At 38.1% G+C, this 14,030-nt stretch overlaps 1 protein-coding gene across 5 annotated transcripts in view; it reads right to left on the bottom strand.

Moving 5' to 3' along the window:
• LOC129764649 (G-protein coupled receptor Mth2-like) overlaps window positions 1–14,030 on the bottom strand; it is a 74,416-nt gene that overhangs the window by 31,021 nt on the left and 29,365 nt on the right. The window lies entirely within an intron of this gene.

Here is a 14,030-nt window from a genome sequence, read left to right as displayed (position 1 = left end):
TTTCTAATGATTTTTTAATACAATCAACGTTGGTAGACCGCAGCTTAACATTTGAACAATCAGTCGCCCGTTGTGCCCAAAAGTTTGGCCACCACTGCTATATGCCATACAGAACATAGTACCTACACCATGAAACGATTCCTAAAAAAAGTAAGAAATAAAAAATTAAAAAAAAAATGTTCAATGATTTCGTTGTAGAGAAATATGGTAATAATACAAATAATGTACTAAAAGTTGAGAAAAAAAATAGAAACTAGTTGCCTAATTATTTTTATGCTTCGTGAACATTATCTGTATTATGTATTATTAAGTTTAATCACAATGAAGCCGTTTGACTTAATTTATTTTTACTTATTTTTTTAATTCTTCGACTTCACAATGGGTATCGTTGATTAGCTGGTTGTGGAACATTTATCCGAATTCACCCGAAACATGTGTATTTGAACCACATTTGCCCGAATATAACAACTACCCGAATGCAGCATTTACTCGAATGTAACGTTTACCCGAATGAAGAAGGAAACATTTCGACAAATCAGGTTCTACGTTTTGTCGAATCAACTGATAATAAATAAGATTATAATTATATAAGAATCAACACAACATGACAGAGCAACAAAAATGCCCAGTAAAATAAAAAATTATAGGAGGTTGTGTCCTAGATACGACTGCATTTTTGACGTAGAACTACGCTGTTATTTTATATAAGTCGCTTGTTTATATCTTCGGATATTATTCTATAATGCTGTGAAATTTTAGAAACAACTGCTTAGTAGAATAATCTCTGAAATTATTTTTTCATTGTAGAATCAGTTGACGATAATTGAATGATGATTCATTCTTGCCCTCGCAAAACAATACACTAGCTGATCGTATGTCGCAATTTATTTCATGTCAATGCATTGAAAATTTACCTCGAACGCTATTCCGTTGGCCTTTTTCGTAAATGACATAGACTCAGCTACAGTCGATTATATACATGTTGCACCAGCACCATTATTCCATATCTCATAACTACATCAATATATCTTTGGCACCGCATGGAAACAACAACAATGACAACTCTTGCTACTGGCAAGCGAAACCTTATCACATACAAAATTCCAGAACGACATTTACTTTTTTGGTGACTAAACAAGCGAAATAAACTCATTTTGTTAATAAAAACAACCTCGAAAACAGTAGCAATGCTTCATTATGATCAATATTAGCGCAAATGGAATCCTTGTGGAAGGCAGTTTTGCAACTAGCACGCGAACCCAAATAACTTATAACATTCCAGTACGACATTCAAGATGCCTGGTATTCCCCAAATAATTTTTGGCGCACAACCTTAACGCATGCTTCGCCATAACGTCAGTTTAATGGATTGATGCATTCTCAAAGGCACCAACGAAGCCCTTATAATGACGGAAAACAAACAATGTTAACTGCTTGGAAAAAGACTGAATTATGCCACACAGCTTGTACTTTGCTGTAACACCCATCGATGCGAATTCGCTGATGAGTTTGTCAAGAGCGACCGCCTTCGCCACCAGGGTGGTTGATTTTTGTTGCTACCTGGGTAACGGCGTTTATATTTTCGACCGACGCCTATCGCCTAATTCGCTGTTGTTCGATGCGGTGTCACACTCGCGAAGGCTCGGTTCAGTGCGAGCGCTTTTCACTGCACCAACATCGCGTGCAGCAGTAGATGACGCTTGCCTCGAAATTTTATTGCCCCTGGCAATGCGTTCGTTTTTTGCAGGGCTCGAGCCTGCCTTCCTCTCCTTCTTGCTTATCACACACTACGCGAAGCGTCTAATTTATGACGCGGAAAGAAAAACACATGATACGAATAACGCGAAAAACGAAAACCAAACGACGATATCCAAGTTGGATTACCACTGGTGGGGTCCAATCTTAGATCGAAGCGCAGCGAAAGCAAAGTGAACTGGATTGCTCAACAGTGATGCCGAATGAAAGTTTGCCTCAGCGAGATCCACTGTTTATACTCTAGGCAAGTATTCCCCTTCATTCTTCTACTTTTCTTTGTTCACGGAGACTTTAAATCCTACGATTTCGCCTCCGTTGGTCGTCGATAAGTTGCTCGTTATTGATAGCTCTGTTCGTGAAAGCACACAGATGGACAGAACAAATGTATGGGAAAATGGAAACGTTTGAATTTTTCATGAAATTTAACCATTTACAAACCAGGGGATTCTAATGTATAGCATATTAAACAAATCTTAGGAAATTTTCGCTTCGTTTGGTATGTAAATCGCCAAAATCCGTTCGTGGCAAAAATAGTTATTAATGTTAACTTTATTTCATAAAATTGTGACCTGTTTTCTGATCTGGCACCCTTAATGAAAGACGTAGTTCTACGTCAAAAAAATGTAATGAGAAAATTTTAAAAAATGATGCCCGACATCAATCACAGAAACGATCAGATTTCTAGAAATAACTACTTTTAAAAACCAATTAACACTTTTTGTGTATTCTCCGAAAAAAAATTTGCAACTTGCTTCTTCTTTTAGCTTTTTACCAAGCGCAAAGAACAATGAAAACGAATCACGCGAAAAGTCGGAGTTGCCGAATCTGATATAGTTTGTGATGATTATTTTCCCACAAAAGTGACATATGTTCTTGGTATGATATATTCACAGAATCTTCCCAATCGATTGAACATTATATTCTATATACTACAATAAAAATGCAATTATTCATCGTCATCGAATATAGTATAAAGAGCAAGTACGTTCGGTTAAATTTCATTTTTTATTATCATTGGCAACACTGTACAATTAATTGGATGAAAAATGATTTTTATAAGTTTTCCAATCATCAGTCAGTTGAATTCATTATTATTCAACAGAAAAATAGTCATGAATATAACCCGAATTCATTATTATTGTTGCCCGCTTATTTCTCTAGCGCACCGAGAGTTGAATTTGGGCCCCGCAAGAAACTCGACCAAATCGCTCTGGGCGACGAATGTGCTAATGAATGAATGGCTGAATATAGTGCGCTACACATACCTCGTCCCGTCACCGTGAAGTCAACGTAAAGGAATGAAATGTCAAATATTCTCCCATAGTAATCGTATGGTTGCATTCACATACACCATCACCGGCAACTTTGACATCGGCAAAATAAGTCCAAGAGAATAGTCGACGGGACGGTGACGGGACGTTGTATGTGTAGCGCACTTATTCCTTTTGAATACACCATTCATCTAATAGAATGCATAACTAGATGAGTCATACACAATAACGCCGGAAAAAATAGAGAAATAAATTTGAAAAAAAAATGAAATATATCATAACGAGTCAACCCAAACAGAAAAGCTATCTAAAACGGATTAGTGAATTAGTTCTAATCAGCGCAAGATCAGTGACAGATAACACAAACTCAGTCGAGCGAAATCGCGAAAACCGGCCACCGTATGGAGTGACCACCAGACGCAGACGCCACCGCCATTGCCGGCTAGGATGCCAAGCGGTCTATTAGCGCATGGCGATTGCAGGTGTGCGGTTCCACTTGACTGGGTCCCAGCACCCGAACGGTGTTAACACATTATTAACAACTTTATCTTCATGTCAGTACATATCGCCCAAACGATTGACATGCCGATTGATTGGTCAAATTTCGAAAGAAAAAAATCATTTCACCATCGAAATTTAACAAAAAAAAGCCGGCTCCAACCGGCGTCTGTCGAACTGTTATTGTTTTTGAATCACGTCAGACAGAACTTACACGCTGCAATTGGGGAAAATATACGAATGGTAATGTTGAGTCGGACGGGTTAGGACTGATTGATTTGTTGAGGAGGGCACGAAGGATTCAAACGATATGGTTTGGGGTAAAAATGGTTACGCATTCTATGGAGTATAAATAACGAAACTCCCAAGAGAAAGGTATGCTAGTTCAATTCTGCAGTTCGCTCGATAAACTACATTTGAAGAAACAGTGAGGTGCAATGTTGAAACTATCGGTTGCAATTTTGGCCCTATGTGGGATGTGTTTAGGCCTTGATCAGTACAGTTATGTCACAAAAGTGCAATACATTCCCTACAAATTCCACAGTGGTTTTGGAAATGGACTAGAACGAGGCTTCGATGCAAGTCGACGAGTTGTGAAGATTGATGCGAAAGATCTGGACGGAGAATTGGGGGCCGGCGAGATTATGATGGACAATAACCTAAAAGCTGAGCAAGCGGAAGCGGGCGTTGATAAAAAATCCGAAGCGAAGATGAAGCCTAACTGGGAGCAAATGGGTTCGCAAGAATCGGAAAAGGGTAGCAACGAACAGCAACAGGAGGGGTCGCCCGAAGAGCAGGATGACGAAGCTGACAAATACTACTTTACATATCCAAAATACAAATACGAGTATGGAGTTAAGGATGATCGCACCGGTGACCACAAGAGTTTCTGGGAGATTCGGGATGGTGATACGGTGAAAGGTGAATACACTCTAACTGAGCCGGACGGCACCCAGAGAATCGTCGAATACCAAGCGGATTCTAAGAATGGATTTGTCGCCAAAGTCAAGAAGATTGGCAAAAGCTCGGAGCAGGAGAAGAGCTCGGAAGAGAAGGGCGGAGAAGCAAAAGCGCGTGAACAACGGAAGATTAATGGCAAGAATAAAAACATTTACAGCAAGTCAAAGAAGTACGGTCGGAGTTAGTGTAAAAAAATATGTAATATGTAATTAGGATCTAATCATGTTATTAAATGTTTTTTGTTTGATAATGCATCGGAAATTAATTTGATGACTGCCAGAGGTTTCAGAATGGAAAATATAAAACAAAAGGTGATAACAGACAGAACGAAGCAAAAAAGTGATGATGAATGAATGAATGGTTATAAGTGTTCTACAAAATGCTAACATCTGCCTATATTAGGGTGCCAATGAATGTATGGGAAAAAATCGACCCTAAAATTTCAAAAAGTTACCCACCTCCGAAAAAAAAGCAAGTTCCAGAATGCCGATTTTTGACAAAAATTTTTTTTCGGGATTACACTAGATCTCGACATTTCATGCAATTTTAAGACATTTGGCATCAAAATTTTTTTTTCGAAAACCCCGATTTCTTCACCTCCCCCCTTGGGTGATTTTTCGATTTTCAAAAAACTCAAATTTTGAGCGCTTTGCGCCACTCTCTCTTAAGTCCGATTGAAGTGATATTTGGCATAGGATGTTTTTTCGAGGTAGTGAACATGTTTATGGGGTAACATTTTGAAATTCGAGATGACCATTTATATTGGCACCCTAGCCTACATACTGTCAAGATGTAACGGAAAATGATCATTTGAAAAGCTTTTCACTAGGTTTGCATAGTACTGTACTTAGGCGAAACTCGGGGTCCAGATTCGGTGAAAGATTTTCTTCGCTTTGGTCGATTATTAACGTCTTCATCTGAATTTAACATCGATCAAGTGAAAGGAATGGTAACTGAAAATCGTCATGTTCAAAAAATTTTTTTTTTATTTTGGTTTGCTTGTTGTAAACCTCTAGAGAATTAGTTTGTTTTGGTTTGTATCCCTGATATTTTCCTTTGAAATCTTTAAGAAACGCTTCAAAATATGCAATTTGAAACAAATGAATTTTGAGCAAGAACTCGACACGATGAGATTTTTCTCGATTTACAAAATACGATGGGATTGTAATAGTGATAGTCATTTCAATTTACTTAATAGGGCCCTTTATTTTAAAAGAATGGAAACGCATTCGTACTTTGAGAGCGATACAATCAATTTTAACTAAAGAAAAAGATTGGATTTTATTCCTGGTATTTTTTTGAATATGTGTATATTCAACAGTTACAATGTGATTGAAAAAACCATAGAGAGTATTGTGTAGGGCACGATCTCATTTTTGATTGATTTATTCGCACGGTGTGCCTCAGAATACGAAAGAAACAAATTTTATGAAGGTCCGAAGCTCAAAAACTTTTATTTCCCTTTTGGGGTGATCTTCAAAAATTCAGCTGGAAAAATAACTATGTTTTGCATGTGAAACGTTTTATAACGAATTGATTGTCATGAGAATCATCTAAATTCATTCGCTACAAATTGAATTATCAACGTAGGAATTAGTTCATGAGAGCGTTACATTTTTTTATATCCTCATTATCTTCATCATCGGCCATTTGAAAGTTTTTTGAATCAAAGAAAAAGAATCATTCTACACGCACACACTTACAAAATGAGGGATGTACAGGTGTTTTAAAATACACACTCAGAAGAAATACGTCAAATTTAAGCTGGCGTTCACACCCTTTACGAAGGATACAACGGATGTAAAGTGCGACAACACCGTCTTCACATTCCAGTACCCATAACACGGAGGGTATAACCCCTAGAAGGTAGACTTTCAGAATCTCTTACCCGAACTAACCCCTCCACAACCCAGTACATCTAACACGAGGGTTATTGCCCTGTTTAATGAAATAATTACCGGAACTGGTACAATCAGTGGGAATGAAAATGTGTGAGTTAATAGTGAAAAAACATCATCGCCAACGTATCCTTGCAGACCATTTTTATACCATTTCAGGCATCCCTGATGGAATGACTCACTAGCAACGTGACAAAAAATAAATTACGTTATCCACTATTTTTTTCTGCGGAACTGATTTTCATGATTTAAATACCAATTGAACCGGACATTCTTTTGTTTGATATGCTATACATCACGATCCCCTAGTTTGTAAATTGTTCGAATTGAAGAAAACTGGAAGCATTCCCATTTACTCTCACATTTTTTTCAGTTTATTTGTGTGCTTATCTACCCGTACTGTCAATAACGAGCAACTTATGCACCGATTGGGCACAATACATTTCGGAGACGAATTTTTTAATAGTGAATCCCACTGAGAATCGTTCACGCGTGAATCAGTCACTCGAAATGCTTATGCCGAGAGCAACCACTGTTCGTGCCAGATTCGACCGCTTCGGAAAGATGTCATCGGTGCATGCATTGAGAGGATGTACATCAAATTCTCTCGCAAACGACTCAAAAGAGAAAGATCCAAATATTTGCAGTTAGCTCCTCCCTTTCACATAAGGTAAATGATTTTGGTTTGTCCAGTCGAAAATACGATCATGGTTTGTCCACTGTTTTGAATGCTCTAATTCAGCACACCCGTTTGTTTCGAAACATATAAATGAAATAGTCTTTTCCATGATTTACAGTAGTATTATAGTATATTTTTACGGAATCACATGTTTTAAAGAATGATAAAATACACTTTCTATTGATGTCAATGCGCCCCTCAATTGAACTAACTTTCAATCAATCACCAGATGATTATTTCGCACGTATTCAGACCTTTTCTGGATTATAACACTCACAAATATTGTAAACATCATTCTTGCACACCATTTGTATCAGATTTACATCGCTAAACCATAAATTAACGCATTTTGATGAACTCAATTCTGATCACGAGTTGTCCAATTAATCAATGTTGTTTTGTCCACATGATTTCTATGGCAACCGCTTGGCACGCTGCAGTTTGTTTATTGTGTCCTTCGCACATAGCAGAAATAAAGTTTCTTTATGTTGAGTGTCTTGAGGTGAACACTTTTAAAATGCCCAAGAAAGTGCAATATTCTGAAGAAAGCCTAAATTATGAATGGATCAATATGATGACAGTAAACTCAAGCAATGATAAATGCAACATCTACTTGAAAATTCGATTTTTTTCATTCAAAAGTAGTGATTTCTAAACCGGACAAACCATGATAATTTTTTGGACAATCTATGATCTGAAGAGAACACTCACTGGCAAGAAATTTAAGACCGATGATGAAGTGATTACCGAAACTGAGTCCTATTTTGGAAAAAAACGAAAGAGTACTATAAAAATTGTATCGAAAAGTTGCAAGATCACTATAATCGCTGTATCGCCCTACAAGGCAATTATTTTTAGTAAAATCGTTAAAAAACATAAACATTTGAATAATTTCAACGTCTTATGGTAGTATTAGCAACTAGAGACTTGAGGCTTTTCAACAAACCCAAACTCGTATCGATTATATATGATTTTCATGAAGAAAAATCGATTTGCATTTACTAGTTGCGTAAAAACACCCCAAATCGGAAAAACCAAGAGCATTTACCCTAATATAAAGGGTGTGTCACATCAAATTGCATCACGGAAAAAACGCTGTAGAAATTTAATTTTTAGGAATTATATCTTCAGATTTCGCTTATAATCAGATTAGAGTGTATAGATCACGTTGGCCATGCTTCACTGTAAATTTTTCGTAAATTTGGAAAAATGTCGTCGAACGAAAAAGAGCGTCGTGAATTAATCCTGTGCACTCATTTCGAGAATCCGGAGTTGTCACATCGGGACATCGGTAAGATGCTGGGAATCGTCCAATCCACGGTCAGCAGAGTACTAAAACGATACTTCGAGAACCTAACCATCGACTGGAAGGTGAAGAACGGCAAAAATGGATGCTCCGTCAGTGAAAAAGATTACAAGCGCGTAGTTAAGCAGTTTAAGTTCGGGATGTCGCCAATAAGCTGAATTTGTCAAGTTCCTTCGTCCAGCGAACCAAGCAGCGGGAGGGCCTGCGTACATACAAGGTTCAGTTTTTTCCGTGATGCAATTTGATGTGACACACCCTTTAAATAGAAGAAAACATTCGCGTTGCATACTTAGTGCAGTGCTGACATTGACGTGAGGAAACAAAGTCTTATGCATGGCCAGCTCGTGTATTGTTCTCGCGAGGGCAAAAGTAAATCATGATGCAACCATCTTCTACTGATTCAACGAAAATACGCAAACTGTCGACTCATTTCAAAGCCACCAAAACATTCTACTAAAGAGTTCATCCTAAAATTTCAACACCACCTCTGTTGCACGATATTGCGCAAATGCATAGAACACGAACACTAATGAAACGTTTCTGATCGTGTATGGAGACCATATTATGGGTCCGACTACAGCATCCAGCAACTTTGTTGAAGCTACGGGAATGCGAGCGGATGTTGACGATGCCATGTTCTATCGCTACTAGTACGCAATATCCCAATACAGGTCGGACTCGATTATCCAGAATATGTTATTTTTGATTTCTTTTTATTTTTAGATCAGAAATTTTGAATAATTTGTTAATATGTTTTATAAATTAGATCATTTGAACGAAATTGAACGTAGCTAAGTAGAGGAGGGGGCTGAAATAGAGGTTGTTCCATACAATTAGTTTAGATTATCAGCAATAGATTTATATACATAGAAATTTCTAAGTTGAAATGAATACTTTGAATTAATATTTAAACATATCTAATATGATAATTTAATGAAACATAGGAGTAGCTAGGATGAGCAGGGTCCGTTTAATATGTTTAAATCTGGTTATCGACAGCGTACGTTTTGCCTCCAAAATCATAAATTCAAATGAAAATATTAATTCAATAATTACAAATAATATGATCTTTCAAAAAATCATGGACGTAATAAGGAAAAGGAAAAGTTGGGGTCGGAGTGTCGAAATTGTTCCAAAAAATACAAAATCACTAATTATGAGTCCGCTTGGATAGTCCAAGATGTTTTTTTGGATTCTCAAAAGATGTCTCATTAACATCTTCATATGTTACGATATTATCGCGGAGCAAAATTGATAAAACTTGTTTTGCAAATAATAAAATTATAATTTAATTTATAATTATTTATTATTTATTATTTATATTTTAAATTTACGAAAGGGACTAGTCCAAATTGGCGAGCTTTTCGTTTGACGCCTGCCATCAGATTTTGTACAGTCACCTTATCCACTTTCTTCGCCGCAGAACGCCAGTTTGCTTTGAACTGCTTCTCGCTGCTAACAGTTTTTTGGGTATTCTTAAGGTTCTGCTTAACTATCGCCCACTATTTTTCGATTGGGCGAAGTTCTGGTGTGTTGGGAGGGTTCTTATCCTTGAGCACAACCTGCATCTTGTTAGCGGCATACCACTCCATGGCCTTTTTTCCATAATGGCAGGATGCCAAATCCGACCAAAACAGCACAGACAAGTCATGTTTCTTCAGGAAAGGCAGCAAACGCTTTTGAAGACACTCTTTCACGTAAATTTCCTGGTTGACGGTTGCAACGAAAATGTCGCTTTTCAAGCCACAGGTACAGATAGCTTGCCAAACGAGATATTTCTTGGCAAACTTTGATAGTTTAATATGCTTGAAAATATCTGCCACCTTTCCCCTTCCGGTTGCTGTATAATACTCTTGTCCAGGAAGCTGTCTGAAGTCTGCCTTGACGTAGGTTTCGTCGTCCATTACCACGCAATCAAACTTTGTCAACAACGTCGTGTACAGCTTCCGAGATCTTGTTTTTGCCGTAAGGTTTTGCTTAGCGTTGCGATTTGGAGTCACTACCTTCTTTTAAATCGATAGTCCGGATCATTTTTTAGCTTCATGCACGGTTGTAGACGATATTCCCAACTTATTTGCGACATCTCGAACGGAGAGGTTGGGGTTGCGCTTGAAAGCGCTAGCCACTCTTCTGTTCGTCACTGCGGCTTCCGGCTTTCGATTTCCCCCAGATCCAGGCTTTCTAGTTGTCGACAAACGTTCCCCGAACACTTTTATTACTTTGGTGACAGTTGATTTGGCCACATTCAACGATTTTGCTATTTCTGCGTGCGTGTAGTTTGGATTTTCACTACGCATGTACAAAATTTTGATTCGTCGCTCCTCTTGCTTTGACGCCATTTTGATAACTAAAGATCTAATGTCAAAATCCAAATAGACGCATCATTCTACACACACACACACCTACAAAATGAGGGGCTATTAGGTTTTTTATATGAATGATTAGAAAAAATACGGCGAATTTAAGTTAACCACTTTTCCGAACACCCTTTATAAAAAAAATTCAGCTCAATCGAACTTTATTTACTAGTGTCACAAATACGTCAAAGTTTGAGTTTTTCTAAAACCGTAAAATCGCCTTATGTACATGAGTTTGGGAGTAAAATGTACATTTTATGATGAAGTACATGTTTTCGGAGTTTTGGAAAAATATTGTTTGATGCCAAATGACTTCAAATTGCATGAAACGTCGAGATCTACTGTCATCTAGAAATTTTTTTTGTCATCTATGTCCCAGAGAGTCGATTTTTCTCAAACTTTGACGACCTGGCGACACTAGTAAATAAAGTCCGATTGAACTGAAATTTTGCATAGGGTATTTTTCGCGGAAATCAGCATTTTACAGAGAGTCCTTTCCGAAAATTCTAAAGTAAATTTTTCCATACATTGGCACTCTAATGTACATTTCCTCAGCCCAAGTGATAACTTTATCGATTCCACATAAGGATGTTTTATTTGAAATACAATTTTCGGACTCTTCATCTTCATACACCTGATGTGGCTCCAAAACTGATGAAGCATTCGCTCCCTCGGAAGTCTAAATCGATTTTTCATCATCGTAGAAAGATGTATTTGGATGTAAAACAATGTTGACTATGTCATCGTCGTTCAGAGCCTCAAACTTCACTTCCTCGTCATGCATGGTTTTGTCTAGGTCCATCAATTTTCGCTGAATCGAAAGTATGCGTTCTCTTACAACCGACAACGGGATATCGGCATTTTCCATGACTTGACAATGGAATCAGCCGGTACCTAGTCCCAAGTATCGGCCATCCAAAACATAGCAACCTTAATGTTGATCCTCTTAACCATGTCATCTAACTCTCCTTGGCATCCTGCTTTTGCTTGTAGCTTTTGTTTGTAGCTGGACTTTGATGATAAGAAAAGTCTTTTTGAATTATATTTTGGTCCATGGATTGTTACAAGTCGATGAATTTTTTTTTCGATTTTCAAAACATTACTCCCCCCAGGGGACGCTAGTCGATTTCTGGCTACGACACTGCGATATATACAAATAAATCAATGCAAATCATATTTTTTTTTCCTTTTTTTATTTTTTTTAAATTTTATTTTTATGTGATTCGTTTATCCGGAGGATTCGATTATCCGGACAGAAAAAAAAAATACTCCGGATAATCGAGTCCGACCTGTACTAATTTCATCAAGTAGGAACTATTCGCTACGTGTTATAGGTACCGGAATTTAAAGAGGATATGTGGGTATATGATGTATTCATTCCGAGCTCAGTATTGGCCACGCTCCGTTCGCTGGTATCATGTGGTACATGGTCACAATTATGGCCGAGTATTGTGTGGTTTTTAACTTGAATTTGGAATTTCTTCGGCACCCAAGCGGTACATGTTCACGATTGCATGTTGCTTCGTGCTTTGCTTTGTATTCAAGTAAACTGATATTCATATTTGATTGATTTTAAACAATATAAAATAATTCAAAGCCTTCAACAGTTATAAATCAAACGATAAACCTGAAATCAGAACAACTTCTCTCTACCAAAAAAACCCAAATCATTTATTTATTTATTTATTTAATTGTTATCAACAGGCTGTATTTTGCCCTAATGATTTAATGGAAATTTCTAATTTGTCCAATAAAATGTTGCCGGACCACATTTCTCGAATAATGGAAGTCGAAACCAGATGCTACTCTGTTGAACAGACGTTGAAGGCCTAACTGTGCTGAATTGTATCCATGGTTGGTACGACGGAATGGCACTCAGAGGAATGCGTGGTCCCGTAGTGCTCGAGGTTGAATCGAAAGGTTGATGTTCTCCAATATCACTGGGCATTCTGTCCTAGCTAATAAAACATCATACATAAATAGTGCGCGGTTCACATCCCTTCGCACGTGTAGCGTATCAAGACCCATTAGTTGGCACCGACTTTCATAGCTAGGTAACTGATGTGGATTACTCCAGGGCAATCATCTTAGGGCGAATCGAACGAATCGTTTTTGTACGGCTTCAATCCTGTTGACTCCGTTGAGATAGTGCGGATTCCAAATTACTGCACAGTATTCCAGGCTTGAGCGAACTAAAGCACTAAACATAGATCTAAGGCAGTATACATCGGTGAAATCCCTCGCGGTGCGCATGATGAATCCAAGACTACGCGAAGCTTTCCCAACTACGTAGTTCACATATATTTTGAAGTTGAGTTTGCAGTCTAAATACACTCCTAGATCCTTCACGCAGTCGAGTTTAGTTAGCGGAGCATCATCAAGAGAATAATTGTAACGAAAAGGATCTTTTCTTCTTGTAAAAGTAATCGTGGAACATTTGCTTGGATTTAGCGTCATACGATTATCCCCGCACCATTTTTGGAAAGTTTCTAATTTTCGCTGGAGAAATAAAGCGTCAGCTTCCGACTTAACGTGGAGAAATAGCTTCATATCGTCAGCGAATGAAAGATGAGGGCACTCCAGCACTAAATTTACGTCATTGAAGTAAATAAGAAATATCAGAGGGCCGAGATGACAGATTTCAGCATTTCGTTATTCACGGTAATTCGGAACAGCGAACTGTTCAGTATTGGAACACTTCTCGTGGCTCTCGAGAGCTGCTCTTGAGACAGACTCTCGTTCGAGAAAGTACCAGAAAACTTCGCTGAAAAGAGATTGCAAATTCCCTGTGTGTCAGACGCTTCATGTCCATCGTGAAACATAGATGATGGTAATCCAGACTCCTTGCGTTGTTCATCGACGTATTTCCAGAATAGTTTAGGATTGCTCTTGAATTTCCGCTGAATACTGCGTAGGTAGATTACATGGCATCGTTTGCTTGTTCTTTGATATTGACAGTTAAGTTGTACATATTGTTGCTTCAAAGGTGGGAGACGGTATTTAGAGTATTTTCTAAGTGCAGCCCTCTTAGCCGTTTTGAGTCGGCGAAGCTCAATGGTTTGCCACGGTTGGTGACCGGATGAACGTATCAGGGGCTACCGATAATATCGGAGCTTGGTCTGGTTTGCAAATCTTGGTCGAAGCAAAGATCAAGCATGCGGTCATTTTCATTCGTAATAGAACTGATTTGTTGAAGCAGATTATAGCTGTACCCGTCTAGTAAGGCGTTCGTCCCAGCATGGAAGGTTGACTGGGTCGCATCAGCGTACAAAAATCTTCCAGATCCAATTTGCCACTTTAAATTTG

Source organism: Toxorhynchites rutilus, chromosome 2 (genome assembly GCF_029784135.1).
Source record: "Toxorhynchites rutilus septentrionalis strain SRP chromosome 2, ASM2978413v1, whole genome shotgun sequence".
Classification (NCBI taxonomy): domain Eukaryota; kingdom Metazoa; phylum Arthropoda; class Insecta; order Diptera; family Culicidae; genus Toxorhynchites; species Toxorhynchites rutilus.
The sequence above is the reverse complement of the archived record's forward strand: the minus strand, read 5'-3'. Positions and strand labels throughout refer to the sequence as shown.